The sequence below is a fragment of the Taurulus bubalis genome (assembly GCF_910589615.1).
Source record: "Taurulus bubalis genome assembly, chromosome: 17".
Taxonomy (NCBI): Eukaryota; Metazoa; Chordata; class Actinopteri; order Perciformes; family Cottidae; genus Taurulus; species Taurulus bubalis.
The window spans coordinates 3,977,846-3,999,360 of NC_136605.1; positions in this window are offsets into that span (position 1 = coordinate 3,977,846).

Here is a 21,515-nt window from a genome sequence, read left to right on the forward strand (position 1 = left end):
GTTTATTTGGCAGCAGGAGTCAGTGCTCCAGTTTTGGAAAGAGTGATGCACATTCATAACACACTGACTGAACATATCGTGACGATCAGGAGCATTTTATTGGGCCTCAAAGTTGACCCTGCGCCTATCTTGTTATGCTGAAAGTATTCAGTTGGCTAAGTTTTAAGAAACATGTTACTCAGGACTTCGATTATGGTATAGTGATGTGTGCAAAGGTTCAAAACGCTTCCTCCTGAGATTCAAAACCACCAGAATTATCCCCACTATTGATATAGATTTCATGCAAATGTATAGAAATAAGAACTTTAGGGTGCTGCACGTTTGTCTCCACGTAATCACGCAGATTAATAGATGGACGAACGGACAGACAAATAAATACCTCAGCGAATGAAGCGGACTGTAAAAAAAACAAAAACCCAGAGTGAACCAGATGTTTGCATTTTTTAAGCGAACGGCTGCAGTCGGCCAAAACTGCCTGTTTTCGAAATACCTGCACAATTGCTGGGTTTGCAGACATTATGGTTGTTATTGGCTCAAAATAATAAAAGCCCTATTTTAGCGTCTGCGTACCCCCCCATACACACACAGTCCAAATAAAGGTTTTACATGGGCGATCCCCCCACCCGCCCCGCAGAAAGCTGTGTGCAGCGCCGGCCGGGCTGCAGGTGAGCTGTAATTAAGCCGAAAGCAGACATTAGAGCAGAAAGAGCTGCAGGGAGACGCAGCACCGCAGCTCTCTGCCATCTGATCCAGCACAGCAGACACGTTGCACAGTCTGAAGCTGGCCAAGCAAGCCTCTAATTCACTCCTCCTCTCGTTCGCTCTCTGTCTAACACACACACACACACACACACACACACACACACACACACACACACACACACACACACACACACACACACACACACAGATACCTTCACATTATCCATGTGTCTGCCTGTCCTTTTTTTTTTTACAGTGAAGAGGATGGAATGCAATCTGTATTTCAGGAAGAAAACGAGGCAGAGAAGAAGAAGAAGAAGAAGAAGAAAGGGAGGAAAGCGCCACCTCATCATTCCCTGATCGGACCTTCAGCTCTGATCGGATCCTCAGGGCGTCACAAAACCGACGCACACACACACACACACAAGACCAATGCACACAGACACACACTTACACACACACACCACACAAACACATGTGTGCACAATCCTATACACACACACACACACACACACACACACACACACACACACACACACACACACACACACACACTTAGCTTTTGTTCCAATGTGTCTCTCATGAAAAGAACATATCGCTCTCGTTTCAGCAGCAAACAACACAGACTCAACTCATGACCATTCAACGATAACTTCTCTATGTTCACTATATTCACTAAACAATCAGTAAGCAACCTTCCTTTTTGTCAAGATTCAGGTGTTTACATTTAGCAAAGTCTTGAAGAGAAACATACAGATCTTATCTTCTGTATTATTGTATATACTCTCTTGTCTATCTTTTAATGTTAGAAAATAGTTTTTAAAACGGTGCTTGTTTAAGCAAATCCTAAAATATTGCATGTGGTGTGTGTTGGGAATGCTAAGACTAGTGCTAATCTTTAAAGCTCCTCTCCTCTATATCAGTTTTAAAAGTGACAATATGTCAAGGTTGTGTTCACAGCTTCTTCCTGCTGCCCAAAGTGGCCCAAAAGAAATCTGAGATCGCAGGTTTAATATTCGTTTCTGAAAATGCTGCTTAATAAAAGTGTGTTTGACTGAAAAGTATCTTTGGAGGTAACTTGACCACCCTGCATGCATTCGAATAAAGTATGCACGTTCATTTGTAAGCCAAAAGTTAGACATTGTTCATCTTTGTATGTGTAGCGAACGTAGAACTGTGAGAATACATTGAAAATGGGTTCATCCAGTAAACATTCATGTTGAGAACCTTTACTTCTAAATCTATACTTGACGTGATGAGGGTTACCATGAAAAGGGGTCAGCTGGGTGGACCGATCACACCTTTAATCAATCATCTCCATGTTGGCACTCCTTCTCTTGGACCATTCCCAAACAAATAAAAGAAACATGGAATCGACCGCCACAAGATCCAGTGTTTCTAAATGCAACGTGAAGCTATGCTGTTTGGAATGAAAAAAAAAACAGTCCAAAAAAAGAGATCTTAAAACACAAGCGTAGTTTTGGATCAACATTTTCTTTATACATTCCGTGGATGGATGAGGGTTGAGCTGCAGTGCAATAAACTGGTGAAAATAGTTTTTCCCTTCTGTGTAGTCTGGACCAAATATGTTGTTGTGGAGCTGATAATTGAACCTATTTTTTTCCTCAACCTAAAAAATAATGGGAACTAAATTAAAGAGTACGTGATCATGTGCATTTGCTCTATAAATGTACATAAAGCCTTTGATTCTTAAAAAGCCATTCCTAGCAAACATTGCATTCACAGAGCTGTCAGTAATTGGTTGGAGTGGATTGGCTGGTTCGGAATTTGGAAGGTCAGATCAGTTCTTACAAGCAGAGCATTATGTTTGACACACACATACATATAAGTGTGATATAATTAAAGTACATTGTAAAGCTGTATAGCAACAGAGGTCCGAGTGAACAGTCAAGCAAAATGTTCAACTCTGTAATTTCCAACGTTTGAGTTTGGATTCCTGCACTGGACGATGAGAAGGTCAGAGAGGATGTACCAACCCGTTCTCACTCCCAACTCGTCGATCGTCGCCCAAATACCGTCTCTTATCGCCGTCCGATATAGATACTCCAATGTAAAACCATCTGCGTCTGTATTAGAGCGTTCTGACGTAGTAGAGCGCCAAAGTCCATGTGAGGTGGAGGTTGAGTTGGATGTATAGGTCAAACAAACACAGGTTTTCATCCAGGAGGCTGCTGGGTAAACGTTAGGACTTATTTTACCATAGGTAGTTAACTAACTACGTACACAAGTTACGTAGCAAGTGTACTAATTTATGGAACAAACGTACCTATTGTAACCCAAGCTACGATCTTTTCATAAACCTACCCTTGTAAACCCAAATTGGAAGTTCATTTTTTTACAGATACTACGCATGTAACGGGAGAAATCTTTAAGTTTAAGTTTATTTTGAAAAGACACTTTTCATTTAACGAACAGAAACTGAAACGGCGTCTCTGCGCAGTCCAAAACTCGGAGGGGTACCTTCAGCGTCATAGTTTGAAGTGTAGTTGGGAGTTGGGACGGAGAATGTGTTGGAGGTAGAGAGAAACATTTAAAAGGTTAAACCAATGAAAGCAGTGGTGAGGTGACTCAATCAGCCATTCCATGGACTGTGTACCAGGGAGCTGGCAGCGTAAAGACCGTTTAATGTCCGGTCCAACTGATTCGGACGTTTCCGTTCTCACAATGAGCTTCAAGTTCAGGGTTGCAGTGGATGTGTGAAAGGACGCACACGCAGTTTACAGAGAAGGCAACGAAAAGGCAGAGAGACAACTGTTAACAAGCTGTGAAGATTGTTTCACTTGTACCTGTTACGTTCTGCACCTTGACGTCAGCACACAACCTCTATCTTTGTGAGGACAGTTATTGACATAATACATTCTCTAGCACTTTAAACCATCACAACTAAATATCTGACCTTGAAGCTAAACCTAGTTCGATAGTGGACTTTAAAACCAAGTTTAATTAATTAAACCTTCAACTTTGAGTGGACAAAAGAGTGGACAAAATGTTGACTCTTTACAAAAGTCCATACCCACGCCTTTAGCTGTGAAGAGCTTGAGGTTTTTTTAGGATTGCTGTTTGTATGCTTGCCTAATTTTGGGTGCATTGTTCTGTATTTGTCTTTGTTAACTGCTGAGATAATACAATGACTGAGATGAAAATCATTGGTGTCATTGGCTTGATTTGAAATGAACCAGTCCACCCATAACTGCAGCATTTGAGCTATAGAAATCAGAATTCAGGAAGTTGACAAAAGGGAAAGCATTTAAAAGTTTTTTTCTCTTTTTATCTCTGCATGATACAACAACTGTGTTATGCCATCATTGCCACATCATCTCCACAATGCAGTCAGCGCCGCAGACCAACATGGCCTGCCACTGAATAGTGAAAAGACCACAAATTGTCTCTGTCTATGCTGTATGAATAATTCAGCTCATGATTACGAATTGATTGAATCTCAACCTTTGACTCCCACCGTCAAACAACCCCAACCTGTTGTTAATGTAGGTATGCGTAGATTACAGTCATTGATTCTGGGGATGCTTTAAATATTTACTCATGCTAACACAGCATCCCCTCCATTCCACGCAAATGGACAAATGACAAATGAATGGCTTTGCGCTGTGAGTTAAAAGTGTTTTTCCCTTGAGGCCTCATATTACTCCAGCAACCGCTGCTGTCATTACTGGTACTTCTGTTTCTGTCGGTAATATTACCATCACTGGTGAAAGACGTATAAGTGACTGTGAAGTGCAGCACTGCTGAAGACGGTTCTTCACAAGACAGTCTCACCTGCCGGGCTCAATGAGGTGGTTAGACAAGCGCTTGCTTGAGGTTTTTTGTCTTTCAATCCGAAAATAAATCTTTTGTTATCTTCTTAAGCTACTTGAGCATTTTGTTAAGGTTGGGTAAAGATCAATTACAATGAATAAAAAGTCAAATGATAGATGTAAGTCAGATTGCTGCATCAAGATTACTTGTGAAAATGTTCACCGTTTTCACTGAGCGTTAGCATACTGTATACCGGGCATCACCAAAAAGTGGACTGTTTGAGTGACAGTGAATGAATGAGAATAAATAATCATCTTTAGGGGTCTTTGCTTTTTCCCCCACCTTAGATATGAATGTAGAATGTGGTTGCAGCTAAACCAGTTAATGCAGCAATAGCTTCTTACCATCGAGCCAATCCAATTGATCGTTTCCCGCCCTTTGACAGTTCACTGGAGGCAACGAACCCAGGACTTTCACTCAGGAAACCCGTGTTCGTGTTCCAAAGGGTTGGTGTTATTGTGAAGTTACGTGAGTGACTTTTTAAAAATGTTTTACATATAGAGACTTTTGTCTGAATGATCTCATACGGATGTTATTATGATTTTAGTCATACATGTGTAAATCTATTTTTGACAAACATCAAAGCAGACAAATTCTGGCCATGATGTTTGCTGCCTGGACCCCAGGTTGGGAACCATTGCCCTGAATGAGGCACTTTTTAAATTGCTGTATTCAGAAGATTATGTCTTGTTTTCTTTTACTAGGAATTTCGCCCTTGAGTTAAATTGTATTTAAAGATAGCCGTTCCAGTCCCAATGTCTTGCAAAAAGATGTACAAATTGTCATTCATCTGACATTTGGTGGACAGAGAATTATCACTCAACTCCTGAATGTGGGTACATACTTGCCTAATAAGCATCTTAAACACTTACCGTTGAAACAGAGCACACACTCACACACACACTTATTTGATGGGCGTCGTTCAATCCAGGTGTTAGGGCTATTGGCTTTCTGCTGCTCATCTTTCAGCAAAAGCAGGTAACGGGTGCGAGGCCTGAGGATGGGGGGGGGGGGTCCTAAACCTTCATTTTGTGTTGCCCCCAGCTGTTTACCCCCTGAAAGCGAGGCTCTTCTTCGCTTTTGCTTCCTCGATTGCGTCGTTAAAATACAAAATAAATTTAAAAAAACAGATTGTGCCGAAGCGAGGAGGCGGATGGAGGAATGTGGAAGGGAGGGATGGACGGAGGCATGACAAGCAGGACGCAGAGAGGAAGACAGATTCAATCACTCCCAATAAATCACACTTACAGATGGAGATGTCTGAGCGGGAAACAGCTACAGCCATGTATTATCGCCAAAATGTCAATCTGATTGGCTGGATGAAACCCCCTGTTGTGTAACTCTCCATGTGTGCGTTTTCACCTGTGCGAGGTGGAAGAGAGGGGTAACTCTACAGCATGGTGGATCTGCTTCAGCAGAGCATGGCTGAAGAGCTAACCGGGCCTCAGAAGGCCTTCGGTTCTCAAAAACAACACGATTAACACTCTCAAATTAGTTCCCTCTTGGCTCTGAGTCCTCGTTGGCTTGGGTTCAAAGGACGTTGTACCGACGCGTCCCTGCCTCAAACATTTAAATTCAAACTCATAAATATATTTTTATCCAATCTAGTTCTTTGAGAATAACGCAGAACACTGAAGGAACCGCACGGGTATATGTGTGTTTTTCCCTTTTTTGATTTGTGTTTGACTCCCTCACTGGGATTGGCTGACGGAAGACGTGTGGCCCTGAACCTAACCTGAGCATGAGCAAAACAAGCACTTGTAAAGTTTGTTTACCTAGCATGCGGCCAGAAAAGCAAGTTCAGGGCAATAAAGTGTCATACGTTCCATGATTATGTATCGTCAGTGTCTCCTTCACAGGGTCTTTGGCACTATTTGTACAGAGAACTGTATCAGCAGAACATCCAGAGAGAAGGATCCTCCTCAGTTGCTCTTTCCAAGTTTCATCAGGACAGAGGGCGTCGCACGCTGTACAGATTGTGAAGGAGGATGTAGGAAGATGACGGAGATGAAGAGGAAGAAGAAGGACAGAAAAAATGAAGATGCAGATAAGAAGACAACAAGATGAGGATTCAGAGAAGACAAAAGAAGAAGTAAAAAGAGATTAAAGCAAGAAAAGGCCGTGTGTGTCCTCGGCTGGACGGACTGAAATAGAAGCATTCATAACTCCCCTGCACTGCGGAGACTGTTAACTGACTGAGGGACTGTCTGTCTGATTGTGTGACTGTCTGTCTGATTGTGTGACTGTCTGTCTGATTGTCTGTCTGTCTCTCTGATGGTCCCTCTCTTCCTGACTGACTGACTTTCTGTGCTGCAGAACGTCCTGTGGTCAGTTAGCAGCGAGGCAGACTGCAGGGTGGAGCTGCCTTCACTGTAACCGCACACACACACACACACACACACACACACACACACACACACACACACACACACACACACACACACACACACACACACACACACACACGTGATTTCCTCTTACTCTGGATCTGAACTGTTGGCAGCCTAAACCTAACTAAGTATTCCACCATCTTTTCCTAAACCAAACTGAGTTGTTTCCCGTGAAGACGGAAGTTTATTTTGAAAGGGTGGTATCATCATACAAATACGTTGAGGACACATAATGAGGTTATGTAATCTAAAATGGACATTCTGACACAACAAAACTGTATTTTCATTTAATTTGCGACGGAAAAGTATCGTGTCCCAGATGTGTTTCGATGTAGCTCAAATACATTGTATTTACATTGTATTTAATAGGTTGGACGGATGGGTCAACACAGGACTTTCACCCAGGACACTGCTGTTTGAGTCCCGTGTGAAATTAAAAGTCAACCTTCACCTTTTTTAATTTAAGTGTGTAACTTAAATAATGAAAGAAACATTATTATTTTAAGCCAAACCATAATGTTTTTTACTAAACCCACGGTGTGACCTTCACGGTGTGACCTCCACGGTGTGACCTCCACGGTGTGACCTCAATGGTGTGACCTCAATGGTGTGACCTCCACGGTGTGACCTCCACGGTGTGACCTCCACGGTGTGACCTCAATGGTGTGACCTCCACGGTGTGACCTCCACGGTGTGACCTCCACGGTGTGACCTTCACTGTGTGACCTCCACGGTGTGACCTCCACTGTGTGACCTCCACGGTGTGACCTCCACTGTGTGACCTCCACTGTGTGACCTCAACTGTGTGACCTCAACTGTGTGACCTCCACGGTGTGACCTCCACGGTGTGACCTCCACGATGTGACCTCCATGGTGTGACCTCCACGGTGTGACCTCCACGGTGTGACCTCCACGGTGTGACCTCCACGATGTGACCTCCACGGTGTGACCTCCACGATGTGACCTCCATGGTGTGACCTCCACGGTGTGACCTCCATGGTGTGACCTCCACGGTGTGACCTCCACGGTGTGACCTCCACGATGTGACCTCCACGGTGTGACCTTCACTGTGTGACCTCCACGGTGTGACCTCAACTGTGTGACCTCCACGGTGTGACCTCCACGGTGTGACCTCCACGGTGTGACCTCAACTGTGTGACCTCCACTGTGTGACCTCCACGATGTGACCTCAACTGTGTGACCTCCACTGTGTGACCTCCACGGTGTGACCTCCACGGTGTGACCTCAACTGTGTGACCTCCACTGTGTGACCTCAACTGTGTGACCTCCACTGTGTGACCTCCACGATGTGACCTCCACGGTGTGACCTTCACTGTGTGACCTCCACGGTGTGACCTTCACTGTGTGACCTCCACGGTGTGACCTCAACTGTGTGACCTCCACGGTGTGACCTTCACTGTGTGACCTCCACGGTGTGACCTTCACTGTGTGACCTCCACGGTGTGACCTCCACGGTGTGACCTCAACTGTGTGACCTCCACTGTGTGACCTCCACGGTGTGACCTCCACAGTGGGAGATTCATGTGTACGTGTGCGTTGAATTAAACTACTTAACTGTACAGTACGAGCAGCTGCTTTGAAGTCGCCCTGTTGTCGACTTTGTACTTCCTCTCAGGTTGTAAAAACCTGAACACACAGATGTCTGTCATCACACACAGCGAGACAGCCTCTCTTTGTGTGTGTGTGTGTGTGTGTGTTTGTGTGTGTGTGTGTGTTTGTATGTGTGTGAGTGCGTGTGAGAGAGAGAGGGAGGATGAAAAGCATAGCCTACCTGCTGCTTTCTCATTACTGCTTTTGAGAGCCTCAGCAATGGTTAAACATGCACGTGTGTGTGTGTGTGTGTGTGTGTGTGTGTGTGTGTGTGTGTGTAATAGGCTCTTTATGAACGGAAGCTATTGGTTGTTTGAAGTTTACGCTACTGGCAAAGAACGTTTTGGGGTTTTATGCAGAGTGTGTGTGTGTGTCGGTGTGTGAGTATTAAGGGGCCTCCCGCTAATAATCATTTACTGCAAGTGTGTGTATGGTAGGAACGGGAGGTGTACACATAATCATTGTGTTTCCCCTCTGCGTGTGTGTGTGTGTGTGTGTGTGTGTGTGTGTGTGTGTGTGTCCTCAATGCTAAACAGGAACTGGCCACCTGTTGATTGGACATTCTGGGTCTGCTGTTGTGTCCTCCGGCACGGTTGTGACGCACACTCTCCTTTAATGTTCTCTTTGGCGTTAAAAAAAAGAGAAACTAAAGCAACAACTTCCACAATGGACACATAACGAAGGAATATGAGACTGAAGGAAGAATCGCTGATTCCTTTTCTTTTCTTAAACTGCTGAGAAGCTAATTCTAGACAAAGTGGAGGAGATTGATACTGCTATGCTAAATACGACATTAACCCTCCAACAGCCGGTTAGCTTAGCTTCGAACAAAGTGTATTCAAGTGTAAAAATTCCAAGCCCTATTAACATAATTAATGGTCACCTCTTAAGCTCACTAATTCAAGGTGAACTGTTTTGGGAGCAACGCAAACCAGTGACCGAGTAGGAAGGTGTGTCTTGTCACGCGTGCGTCTCAAGGTTACCTATTTGTAGAAACAGAGGTGCTGTGAGTGACAGACAAAATAATAAAAAAAAGAATGCTGTAGAAAGACTTTAAATTGCCCTTAATGATGAAATATGATAATGATGTGTGTGAGAGGGTAAAGTGCAGGCCTGTGGGCTAGACTGACTAAACTCTACTGCCACCTGCCACCTACTGGAATTACTCTCTGACAGAGAGAGAGAGAGAGAGAGAGAGAGAGAAAGAGAGAGAGAGAGAGAGAGAGAGAGAGAGAGACGGAATCAGTTTAATCTCAAAGAACATTATGAAGGAATTTCCTGTGTAGAAAGAGATAGAGAGAGAGAGAGAGAGAGAGAGAGAGAGAGAGAGAGAGAGAGAGAGAGAGAGAGAGAGAGAGAGAGAGGCAGTGTTGAGATGAAGGGCGTGTTACTCCCCAGTCTTCTTCTTCTCTCTCTTTCTCTCTCTGGCAAGAAAAAAAAAATCCCAGATAATTGAAGGCCTCGCTTTGGTTTGGGAAGCCAGAGGAGGGATGGACAAAGACGGAGACTCAGTGATTGAGAGCGAGAGAGGGAAGCCACGTCCACATGTATGACTCACTCCCCTTCCCTCCCCCTGCTCTTTAACTCTTCCTCTATGACACTCTACCCCCCCCCCCCCCTCTCTCTCTCTCTCTCTCTGTCAACGGGGTCAAACTGAACTCAGAGCTGCGCTGATTTTCCCGGAATTACTTCCACTGGTACTAATTATTGATCCTGCTATTGATAGCAGTAACAGTATAGTTTCACTGTCCACTGAAATAGAAGCATTGGGAGTAACAGCAGTAGTATTGAGAACAGTGCACTAAATATGCGTCTCAGCAGCAAATGCTACTTTCTCCTTTCAGTAACCACAAGAAAAAGCTGCAACAGACGGAAAACGACTGAAGTGAGCAAAATCAGGTCAAGACTGGAAAAAAGTAAAGGCCGGAAAAATTGTGTTTAGATACCGTAGACGAGTGCAACAATAAGAGAGCATCAGTGTGTGTGTGGTATATTTTATAGTTGTCCCTGAGGCCCGTGATCACACAGAGACGCGTCCGAACGGCTCGGCGGCTTTAGGAACGCCCCTTTGGCAAAGAGAGTCGGGCAAAACAGCGGATGAGCCCGTTTTGCTTGATTTGATTGGCTGCTGGGCCAAGTGAGACATTGACGAGCGGCTGGCGCTGATAAGTTGAGAAGATTTGAACTTGTGCGATACAAGACGTACCTCAGACAAACTATTGTTTTGAGGGCACTGCGTTTTGTACTCAGTACACAGTAGTACACTTCCAGGTACAAAGCATTGTATGTGTACTCTATGGTGTACGCAAATGTAGTTTTTCATTATGTTCTTTATTCATTAATTTTTTACAAAGACTGGTAAAAGCAATTCCCACGGTTGACGCCTGTGTGCTCTCTCCGATTAATGCTCATGAGGTATTTCTTCGTGAGCTTTGTGACACTGATTTGCATGGAATTCGGTTTCCCCAAGGGGGGGTAGGGGGGGTGGGGGGTCCCGATGATGCAGGATGACAATCTCCGATCTAATCAACGAGTCCCGTGTCACACCAGCACATGTCGTGAAATAGTGACGACAACGAACACAAGAATTTCAACCACGAGATCTGTGTTCAACACAATGTGGACTCTCTGATTGGGGGAATAATCTGTAGCATTGGACACACCGGGGCCCCTGGGATCCCCTCTAGTCCCTGAACCTTTGTCGCTGCTTTTGGTTTCTTGCTTGTTTTTTTTACCCGCATGCAGCACATTGACTCTCTACACGAGTGACTTTACACGTTCTTCCATCCAACCACCATCTTGAAAAAGGGGGTGCGATATTTGCGCATATCCAAAAACCTGTTGGTATCCAAGTCCTTCATGATGCTTAAACGTTGGTGTGTTTGTCCTTCTTTTCTTTTAGCCGTGCATCTCGACTCCAGCTTTGCCAACTATTGGCTAGTTTGTTTGTGTTCAACACTCAGCGCTGGTCTAAGGAAAGGAAAGAGGCCGTGTGTCAACCCTATTGAGACGCGTATTCTGAATGCTGAGTGAAAGGTAGAGAATGGAGGAAAGTCCTGAAGAAGGGATGTGTTGCATTAAGAAGAAGAGACGAGGAGGCCAGCTGAGAGTAAATTAACGAATGGAAGAGCAGACTAGGGGAGTGACTCAGGAGAGAGAGAGAGAGAGAGAGAAAGAGGAATGTTTAACACACTTTGTGTCTCCCTGTTGCACTCACTTTCTCTGTTTCCCAACATGCAAAGAATATCAAACCCATCCCCCCCTCTCCCTCCCTCTCCTGAGCAGACTGAGGATGGAAACTATGAGCACGGCGCTGCTGCCAGACAGCACAGAGAGAAACGATCCACAGACGGAAAAATATAAAAATATCCTGTGAGGCTCTGACTCAGGTTCATCTCTCCTGTTCTGCTCTGTGCTCCATTCAAACGGACGAGCGCAGTGGGGTCTTGATACCGTGGACGTGGTGACATTATACATTTGTTTGGGAGTTGAAATCAAGTCGTGACACGGCTACACGGCCAGACAGCCCATCCCCCCTCTGCTAGGATGATAATGATAAGGTGCCGCTAATTGCCGTGAAAAACTAACATGCAGTCAACGTCTTTTCATTTGGAGAGAAAGTTGAGTGTGGTGATGCAATGCACACGCACACACACACACACACACACACGCTAATCGGCAGTTGTCCATCTGTTTGGACGTAGTAAACGTAGAGCAAAGTCAGCTATATTGTATTGAAAGGCGGCCTCCTAGAAGGTATTTTGTCTTTTGAAAACCTTTTTGGATTAACAGAACTGTAACTCACAGAACAGAACTGTAACTCCCAAAATGTCAAACTATTTAATCTGTAAAATGAACATCGACTTCTACGCACACAGAGGAATTTAGGTTTTTTGAAGAGCCATTTCCTTTGAAGAGAGTCAATGAAAAAAAAAAAGACTAAAACAAAAAAGACAGAAATAGAGTTAACTATGAAAACCAAAGACTGCAGAAGTGAGAAGAAAACTCCCATCAGCGGCAAATTATAGTATCTTCTTTTTGAGTATGAGCGGTCCCATAATATTTCCTATATTACAAGCTTTTTACAACATAAAAAATAGATCAATAACTATGATTACCATAGTCCACTGGCGATGCGGGTCATTTGCAAAACGGACACGTTTGATTCACATCGTAGCATTTATTTTGTTTTTACGTCTCTGCTTTATGTCAGTGGACACGTGCCACCACTGCGTATGAGTATCGCTGTTTAAAAAAAGTGCATACTTGCACGCGCTCCGGGGAGCCGTGAGGCGTCCACGCAGGCATCCCATTGAGGGCCAGAGAACAGGCCCTCAAAAGTGCAACTGCCAACGTAGCGATGCGGCATCGTCCTCCATGACGGAGACGCCAAATGAAGAGCTGTGATATGTGGCTCAAGTTAGACGTGTGTGTGTGTGTGTGTGCGTGCGTGCGTGTGTGTGTGTGTGTGTGTGTGTGTGCGTGAAATAATGACGTGCCATAACCTCCTGCCGTCCTCCATTTCCTGTGCAGTAAATCTGCAGCCTCCAGTCTCCCGTCACACCTGTGTTTTGTGTGTGTGTGTGTGTGTGTGTGTGTGTGTGTGTGTGTTTGTGTGTATCTTCACCTCATGGTGCGCCTAGGCGCCAATTGCAGGCATTTAAAAAGGCAGCCCCGCTGTGTGCCGACTACCAGAGGTGATGGTAAATCTGGGTCGGGCTGATTAAGCTAGGATAACAAGCTACGCAAAAAAACAGAAATATGGTTAAAAAACAACAACGACGGCAAAAAGAGGGGCTCGGTGATCCTCTGGGTTACTCCAGGGACCGGTGTTTGAAAGCGTATAAGACTATGAGACAGGGTTGTGCAAGTCTGTAAAGTTATGAACGATAGCTGTCATCATTTTATCGACAAGTGACAAAAAGACGTGATCTACCAGGATCTAATGTCACACTGCTAGAAGACAACAGAAGAGAAGCACTCTCCAAGAACAGTGTCGATATCCTCGGGGATATTTATTGTTCAACTTTGATCTATTTTTGCATTTACACGTAATATTGATTGGCACTGTTATCTTCATTATGAACGTCATTCAGGCTTTTCTAGGCGCTGATCTCTGATGATGTTACACTGTCAACAGAGTTTCTGTTCAGATACATTATGATGCGTTCAGGCTCTGTGTAGTAAAAATGAGTATTGGGTGAAAGGTAAATAATGATGTTCTCATGATATGTTCACATGTAATCTTGTAAAATGTAGTGTGGGTGAGAAACCTAAATAAATTCAATAGTTTGAAGGAAATAAACAGACATGAGAGATGAATTATGAGCTGTTTACACTACCTTTAATAATACATAATTAAAACTACTAAAGATTTGTTTAATCCATAAAAATACAATCTTTTATTTCCTAATCATTTGAATTGTGTGTGTTTTTATGAGGAAAAGAAAATCACTCCAGATGACAACAATAAAGAAAAAGGATAGCATTGAGAATTGTTGGTGGTTTACTGACTTCAGAGCAGTTGAAATGATTTTTGGGACGTGGCAAAACAAAAAGAGAGGAAGAGACACAACATCATTTCTCTGCACCACCTCTGCGGCTACACACCTGCTGTACCTGCAGGAGATAAGACTCTCTCAGGGAGGAGGATAACGTTTTGCTGACACAGCTTATCTGTGATTGCAAAGTAATCTCAGCGGAAGCGTGTCTTGAAGATAGTATTGCGTTGTTTACTGTTGCTTTCCCCACAATGCAACACTGATCTGGGGTCAGTTCCTCCTGCTCTCCTCGAGTGTATTCTGCACCACATTAGCTCACTCTCAGAGCAACACATCAGCATTCGCTTTGTTGATTCCTCTTTTTCTTTTTTTCTCTCAAAGATTTTGTTTGCAGAACATCTGGAAACGCTCAGCCCTGCGTTGCCACGGTAGCGACCGGGAGGTGGACACGGCGGCGGTGTAAATCCGTCCCCGTGACAAGAGAGGCATGATGGGATGGCTGGGGATCGCAACAGGCTAGAGAAGAGTAAAGGGATGTCCTGTGTGTGTGTGTGTGTGTGTGTGTGTGTGTGTGTGGCTACAAACTGCCACATGTGAGCACGAGAGGTCACTCTGTGACACGTCCCCGCTCATCCTCCTTAGAGGTCAAAGGTCAGCGGTGGTAAAGCGTCTGACAAGGTAAAAGCTTTAGCAGCTGCCTGAGCTCTAGGCTAATTCCTTCTCTGCCGTTCGTTTGATCGGCTCCTGAAGTGCCAGCTGGGCGGGTGCTTTTGCTGCACAACCTTTCAAAACAGCCACTACAACCACTCATTTGACTCTTCTAAATGGGTCGGGGTCTGAGATCGTCTGCCCTCGTTGGAGAGGCGGAGTTTAAACCCCGACTCCTGCGCCTCCTGCATGTGTTTTCTCCATCACCGCAGAACACACACTCATTGGCTGAGGGGTCAGCGACCCCGTCGGCCTGTGAAAAGGCACAGTAAACCAGGAAGTCGAGGTGCGGATCCTCTCTTCCGCACCACGCACACGACTGCAAAGGGTAACTACATTACCCAGAAGTCCTTTTTTTCTGTCCACAGAGACACGCATTAGTAGACTGCTCAAGGATGGCCGCACAAAACTACGAGGTGGAGGGAAGACGGTCACATCTGTCTGAGGCCGGATTCAAAGGAACAGGCTGTGTTTCTGCAACACTTTAAAATGAAATCAGGTTCAAGACAGCATTGTATCACAAGAAATGTTTCAAAAAGTCAAAACATAAGCAAAGGATACATTGGCATAACAAATGTTTTTACATTTAGCAGATAATTGTGAAAGAAAGTCAAAGTCAAAAGATATTTAAATGTTAAAGGTGTCTAAAATATACCTATAACACTTAAAGGTATATTAACACTTATGTATGTGGAGCTCTTCAGCTTTATTTGAGAAACGTCAAAATCTCTCAAACGGAACACGTTCAAGCTGTATTTTTTCTTTTTTAAACAATTGACTTTTTTTAAAGCACTCTAGCTGTCCTGGTCTGTGAGCGCTTGGAGCAGTGATGGGGTTAGGGATGCGTTCTGTATTTTCAAGCGCTCCGCTTCGCCTCTCTCTCTTTTTACTTTTGAATACATGAAATGAGAAAGTGAACGTCTGTTGCCAGTAGGACCGCTGTGACACCCTCTTTTCCACGCGCTCTCATTCTAAACTCGTCCCACAGAGTTAACGCGAGGTGACGAGGGCCTGGAGCCGCCCGTACGAGTCTCAGAATAAACTCCTTATTTCCTGACCCTCTTTTCTTCCTCTAAGTTGGCGTCTGCTGCCTTTTACATTTTCTCCTTTTCTTCTCTTTGCCTTCTCCTTTCCTCTCCCTCTGTCACTCTGATATTAAAGTGACGTCGTGCCTCTGAGGTTTGCTTTAATGTCTGTAATGATAACGTCTCTGCCTCTGGGACGTTTGACATGTGTTTCTTCCCCTCCACTCTTTCTCTTTTCGTCTCGCTGTTCTCATCTCTTGCTCTGTTTCGTTACCTCTCTTGACCTCTGTTTCTGTGCAAATGTGAAGCGGTGGAGAGAGAGAGAGAGAGAGAGAGAGAGAGAGAGAGGCAGACTGCTCGTCCTCGACGTGGCAGGGTGACGTTGCAGAATAATGAACCCCCAGGCTCGCTGAGAGACAGGCGTGGAGAGAGAAAGAGTGCGAGTCAGAGTAGAAGGAGGCAGCTTTATTTTATTCTGCGTTCATTTCGACCCTGTGGCCATTTAACAATCATATCGATAACGTGTTTTTAACTAAACGGCTGAAGAAAGAAGTGTGTGCTTTGGGAGGTCCTTTTGCAGCCTTTTGCATAAGCTTACATCTGTACGGTACATTTATGATTAAAAGTAATACATTAAGAAACCTCTGGGTCATGGCACCTACAGAGTGGGAGACATTCTGCACAACTCAAAACCTTTGCTGGAGTTTGGAGGTTATCTTCTGCAATTTGGGGAACTAGGAAATCCTAATTTGGCCAAAGAGGTGTTTGAGAAGGAGCAACCATTGTGAAGGCACCTAGAAATATCATCATCTAACCCTAAAGAGTGCAATTAGCACTGTTATTTTATTTTTAAAAATCCAATGCACCACGTCTGGCTATAAATCAAAGAATCGACTAAACACTTCACAAACCCGAGGACGTGGAGTGTGGAGGTTTGTTCCTCAGCCTTAGGATTATGTTTTGATGCTCATGGATGTCTTTAGGGGATATGTGCTCTCTCTGCTCCAGGATGGCTTCCCAATCACTCCTTTGAGCCCACAGGGCTTCAGAGAAATATACTGATGAAGAATAAGAATGCACGAAGAAAGAAAATCAAATAATGTGCTGGTTTTGGCACTGTTTTTTTTTGTGGACATAATTGAGTTTGAATTTTATTCAGTCAATCATTACATACAATACAATAAGCAAAACCACAATCTAATATACAGAAAAAGAAAGACTCAAAAGGTATAATAAAGAAACAAAATACAATTAATGTATTTATATACATGCATTTCATTCACACTTGTGACCTTCAACAATTGTTTTAATGTAATCATTTCTCTATAATTCATTCTTTTTCCTTTTCATTTGAGGTTTCCCTTTGATTGGACATGACAAACTGCCACATGGCTAAAATCTGCTGGAGCAAAGACACGGCGAGCTGAAACGTCACAACGACGTTCAGCAAAGCAGCAAGTTGTCATCATGACCCGAGGACGTCCTTTACACTCCGTGTCATGCATTCATAGCACTGTAGAAGTGCTGCAAAGATTTAAATACAAGGCTTTTGTTGTTGTGTGAGAATTCAGCTTTCAGAGCGGAGAAAGAAGGAAAAGGAGAGTAACACGAGAGATGACGGGGAAAAAAAGGAAAAGTCTGGGTCGAATGTGGGGAAAGGAATATTTGCCTCCCTCTCTCTCTCCGTGGCAGTTTAATCTAACCAATATGTGTGTGTCTCACACATGAGGGGAGGAGACGGAGGGCGAGAGAGAGAGAGAGAGAGAGAGAGAGAGGTTTGCATTCTTTTCCATTGAGGTCAATGTTTTACAGAGCCTTTGACCACTGTGTGTGTGTGTGTGTGTGTGTGTGTGTGTGTGTGTGTGTGTGTGTGTGTGTGTGTGTGTGTGTGTGTGGACAGTTTGGTCCATCGTCACTAATCAGATTGCGATGTCTTTCTCTTCACCTCTCTGTCCAAACGGACTCTTTCTGTTCAATTCTCCAAAGGACGCGTCGGCATCGTCCCACGATTATGACATCACAGCCAGATGTTTTGAAGCGTTTGGTCTGTGATGTGTTTCCTCCCTGCCGTTAAATACTTTCTGTCAGTGTAAATAACAATGCCAGTTATGTTAACTTGCATTTAAAGTGGAGCTTGGAAATATTTTCTTGGATTAAAATTGTATTAATGAACGATTTTAAAGACTTGAAATTGTTATTATTTTCCTTGTTTTATGCTTTTGGACTCTTTCTCCTCCCTCAGTGTTCCTCCACCCTTCACTTCCTCCTCCCTCTGTCTTTTCTGGATCGTTCATCTCTCCACACGTCACACGGTCTTTTTTGTTGTCCAGTTTTCTCCAACTTTTTCCCTCCCGTCCTTCCTTCCTTCTTTCTATCTCTGTTATTTCGCCTCTTTCCTTTTGTCTGCGACACCAATCTTTCCCCTTTCTGTCTCCGTCCTCTCAGACGTCCAGTTTTGTGTGTGTGTGTGTGTGTGTGTGTGTGTCTTGTGCTCTCTTGGCTTTATTTCTGCCTCAACTTTCCCTTCTCCCTCCCTCTTTCCGCCACCTTCATCATAAAGCCTTGTCTCCAGCTACATCTTGTCATTCTCTTCTCTTTCTGTGCTTCATGCCGGCAGGAACAACATTCATGAAATGGCAATAAAAGTTAAACAATAAAGTGCTGTGTTTATTTTAACATACATACACATATTTGTTGACAGCTGAAGTTTATTTAATGTTTATGTGATGTTAGCTAACTTCACCGGTTCTTAAGTCTCCGTCAGTAATGTTAGCTAATATTAGGCAGTAGGACTAATATTAGCTAACATTAGGCCCACTGATGTTAGCTAACATTAGGCCGACTTACTGAAAGAACTTCCTGAAAGAACAAACAGACACATTTATATTTAAAATCCCAATGAAATATGACAATAAGTGGCAAAACATGCAGACCAGGAAGCAGACATTTATAGAAATGTAAGTAAATGTACCACAGTTCTGAAAAGTGAAGCCAATGCAGAAGTACCATAAACTTGCATTCTCTCTACTGGCCACCAGGGGGGCGACTCCTCTGGTTGTATAGAAGTCTATTCCCTCAGTAAACATTGTAAACATGAGTTTATGGTCTCAAGTCTTCTTCAATAAACCATGATGTTCATTTAGTAAATTATGATCCTTTTAGTTTAAAGTAGACCATAAAGCAGGGAATGCATGAGGGCGGGGCTACCTTGTGATTGACAGGTTGCTACTGGAGACATAAACGGCGTCTCTACGTCACCCCTCCACAGTCCAAATATGGTCACTCCTGTTCACTGGTTGTAAGAAAAAAACAAGATGGCGATGGACAAAAAACAAGATGGCTACGGCTAAAAAGTCAAACTCAAGGCTTCATAACGTCAGTTCACAAACCAATGGCTGACGTCACAACGTCCACTTCTTGCACACGGATGTAATGTTATGTTTTGAGTTTTCATGTTTGTAGACACATAAAACAAGGTTCAACTGAAACTTGTTTTAAATACAGATAAGACTAAACTTATGTTGTTTTCAAACAGTCGGAGTAGGCCTCAGAATATCCCTTCAGTGGTCACTCTTGAAGGGAGTGAAATAGAGGTCGTTGACTCTTAGAAATATCTGGGTATTCTGATTTATGACTCCCTCACTTTTCAGCCACATGTACAGTACCTGGTGAAAAAGTTGAGTGAGTGCGGGCCTACGCCTGTGTGTGTGTGTGTGTGTGTGTGTGTGTGTGTGTGTGTGTGTGTGTGTGTGTGTTTGAGAATGTGATGAACGCTGTTCTTGTTCACCACGTGAACTGTTTACCCATAAGTCCCGCTCGAAAAAGAGATTTTTAATCTCAATGGGACTTCCTGGTTAAATAAAGGTTGAATAAAAATGAAATAAACCCTTCCCTCTATGTATGATTAAGGAGCACGGTTTGTAGTAAAAGTGTTTTGGCTGCTCGTCTCAAGCTAACCCGCACAGTGAACAGGATTGTGGGTAAATCCAGCGTCTGATTGATAACACCGAGCACTGGTGTCTGCAATAAGTGAGCGGAAGAAAAGTGAGCACAACCGGTTCAAATAAGGATGTAAGGAACAGTTGTTATATTACTACAGATCACACTGACAAGGGAGCTGGGTGAACGGGTAACGGTGTTTTTTTCAATCTCCTGGAAGTCGAGAAGAACGCTTGCAACCAAACCGACTGACAGATACAGAGACAACCGTTACCTCAGAATGCATGCAGGGCGTAACAATGTCAAACTGGTGACAAAAACGAGCCGGAAACTTTTCTCCTTAACTAAAACAAATTCATCAAATTGAGTAAAACGTGACAGGTCTCGAGATGTATCACACGCACACACACACACACACACACACACACACACACACTATTTTTATCAGCAGCCCTGTAATTTCGCTGTATGCGGTCAGCGTGGATGGAATACGAAGAGTTAACCTCTCTGTAGAGACTCCTCTCTGCTCTGGTTTCTCTCACACTCTCACCACTCCCTAACATGAGCTGTGAGTGTGTGCGTGTCACACTCCAGTCCTTCCTCTCAGCTGGATTTGGAGACTTACTTCATTGTCAGAGGTGGAGAGAGAACCAAAAATGTTTTGATCAATCATATATATTTACTTAAACTTCCAACGTTGTGTCACTAGGCAGACATTATTCTGCGGTGGTCGTTTGCTGACGTGTGACTGCAGTTAAAGATTTTCTCTCTCGTCCCTCATCTGCCTTTTTCTTTTCTCTTTTTCTGTCCCTCCCCGTTACTTTCTGGCAGGCGTTTCTTTTTCCTTCTGTCTCCTGTTACTGCAGTCTGCATATTCACTCCGTGTGTCCTCTCTCTCTCTCTCTCTCTCTCTCTCTCTCTCTCTCTCTCTCTCTCTCCCCTACACTCCTTAATCTCTCGCCCACATGACCATTTATTTCCTCTTTTCCTTCTCTGCCTCCTTTCTTCCTTTGTTTACTTTGCCTGAAGTTCTGCAGTCACAATTCTGTTTCCCCTCCCTCCCGCCCTCTTTCTCTCTCTCCCCCCCTCTCTCTCTCTTTCTCTCCCTTTGTGTAATACACAACTATCAATCACACACAGACTATTACCATTCCACCAACTAACTAGGGTGTAAATTAGCAGTAATGCTAATTAGACTAATGATCTGAATACAAAATAGAAAAGTCGAAAGTGGACTTTCTGGACTTGTCATGTATAACACGTGTATAACACATAACTGTTCACATAACACATAACATTTCATATGTTAAGATTTATGAGTTATTGCTTTTATTTTTCGTACCTTTTCTTTGAGCCAGGCTGGGTGTTGTTGTTGACGTGAGCCAGGTTTGCCTATCGAGTGACTGAATGTGACACTGGACTTGACTGCTTGCAGGTTTAAACATCATTTGGGATGAGGTCGCAGTGGATGGTCGGGTGTTAAAAACAGAGCAGGTTTGATAGACGTGATTGTGTCTGTTCACAACCAACAGTCAACCATAAGTATTATGTTTTCCTAACCTTAAAGGAATAGTTGATCCCATCTCATGTACAGAAAATGTGAAGCTTACAGCAGGGAACCATTAGTTTAGCTTAGCATTAAGACTGGAACCAGGGAAAACAACAGAGCCTGGCCTGATGTTTACCTGTTTTTCAGCCTCGATGCTAAGCTAAGCTAACCAGCTGCTAGCTGTAGCTTCATTTTTGCAGTACAGATAGTGGTATGAATCTTCATGTCGATCTCTCAGCAAGAAAGTGAAGAAGCA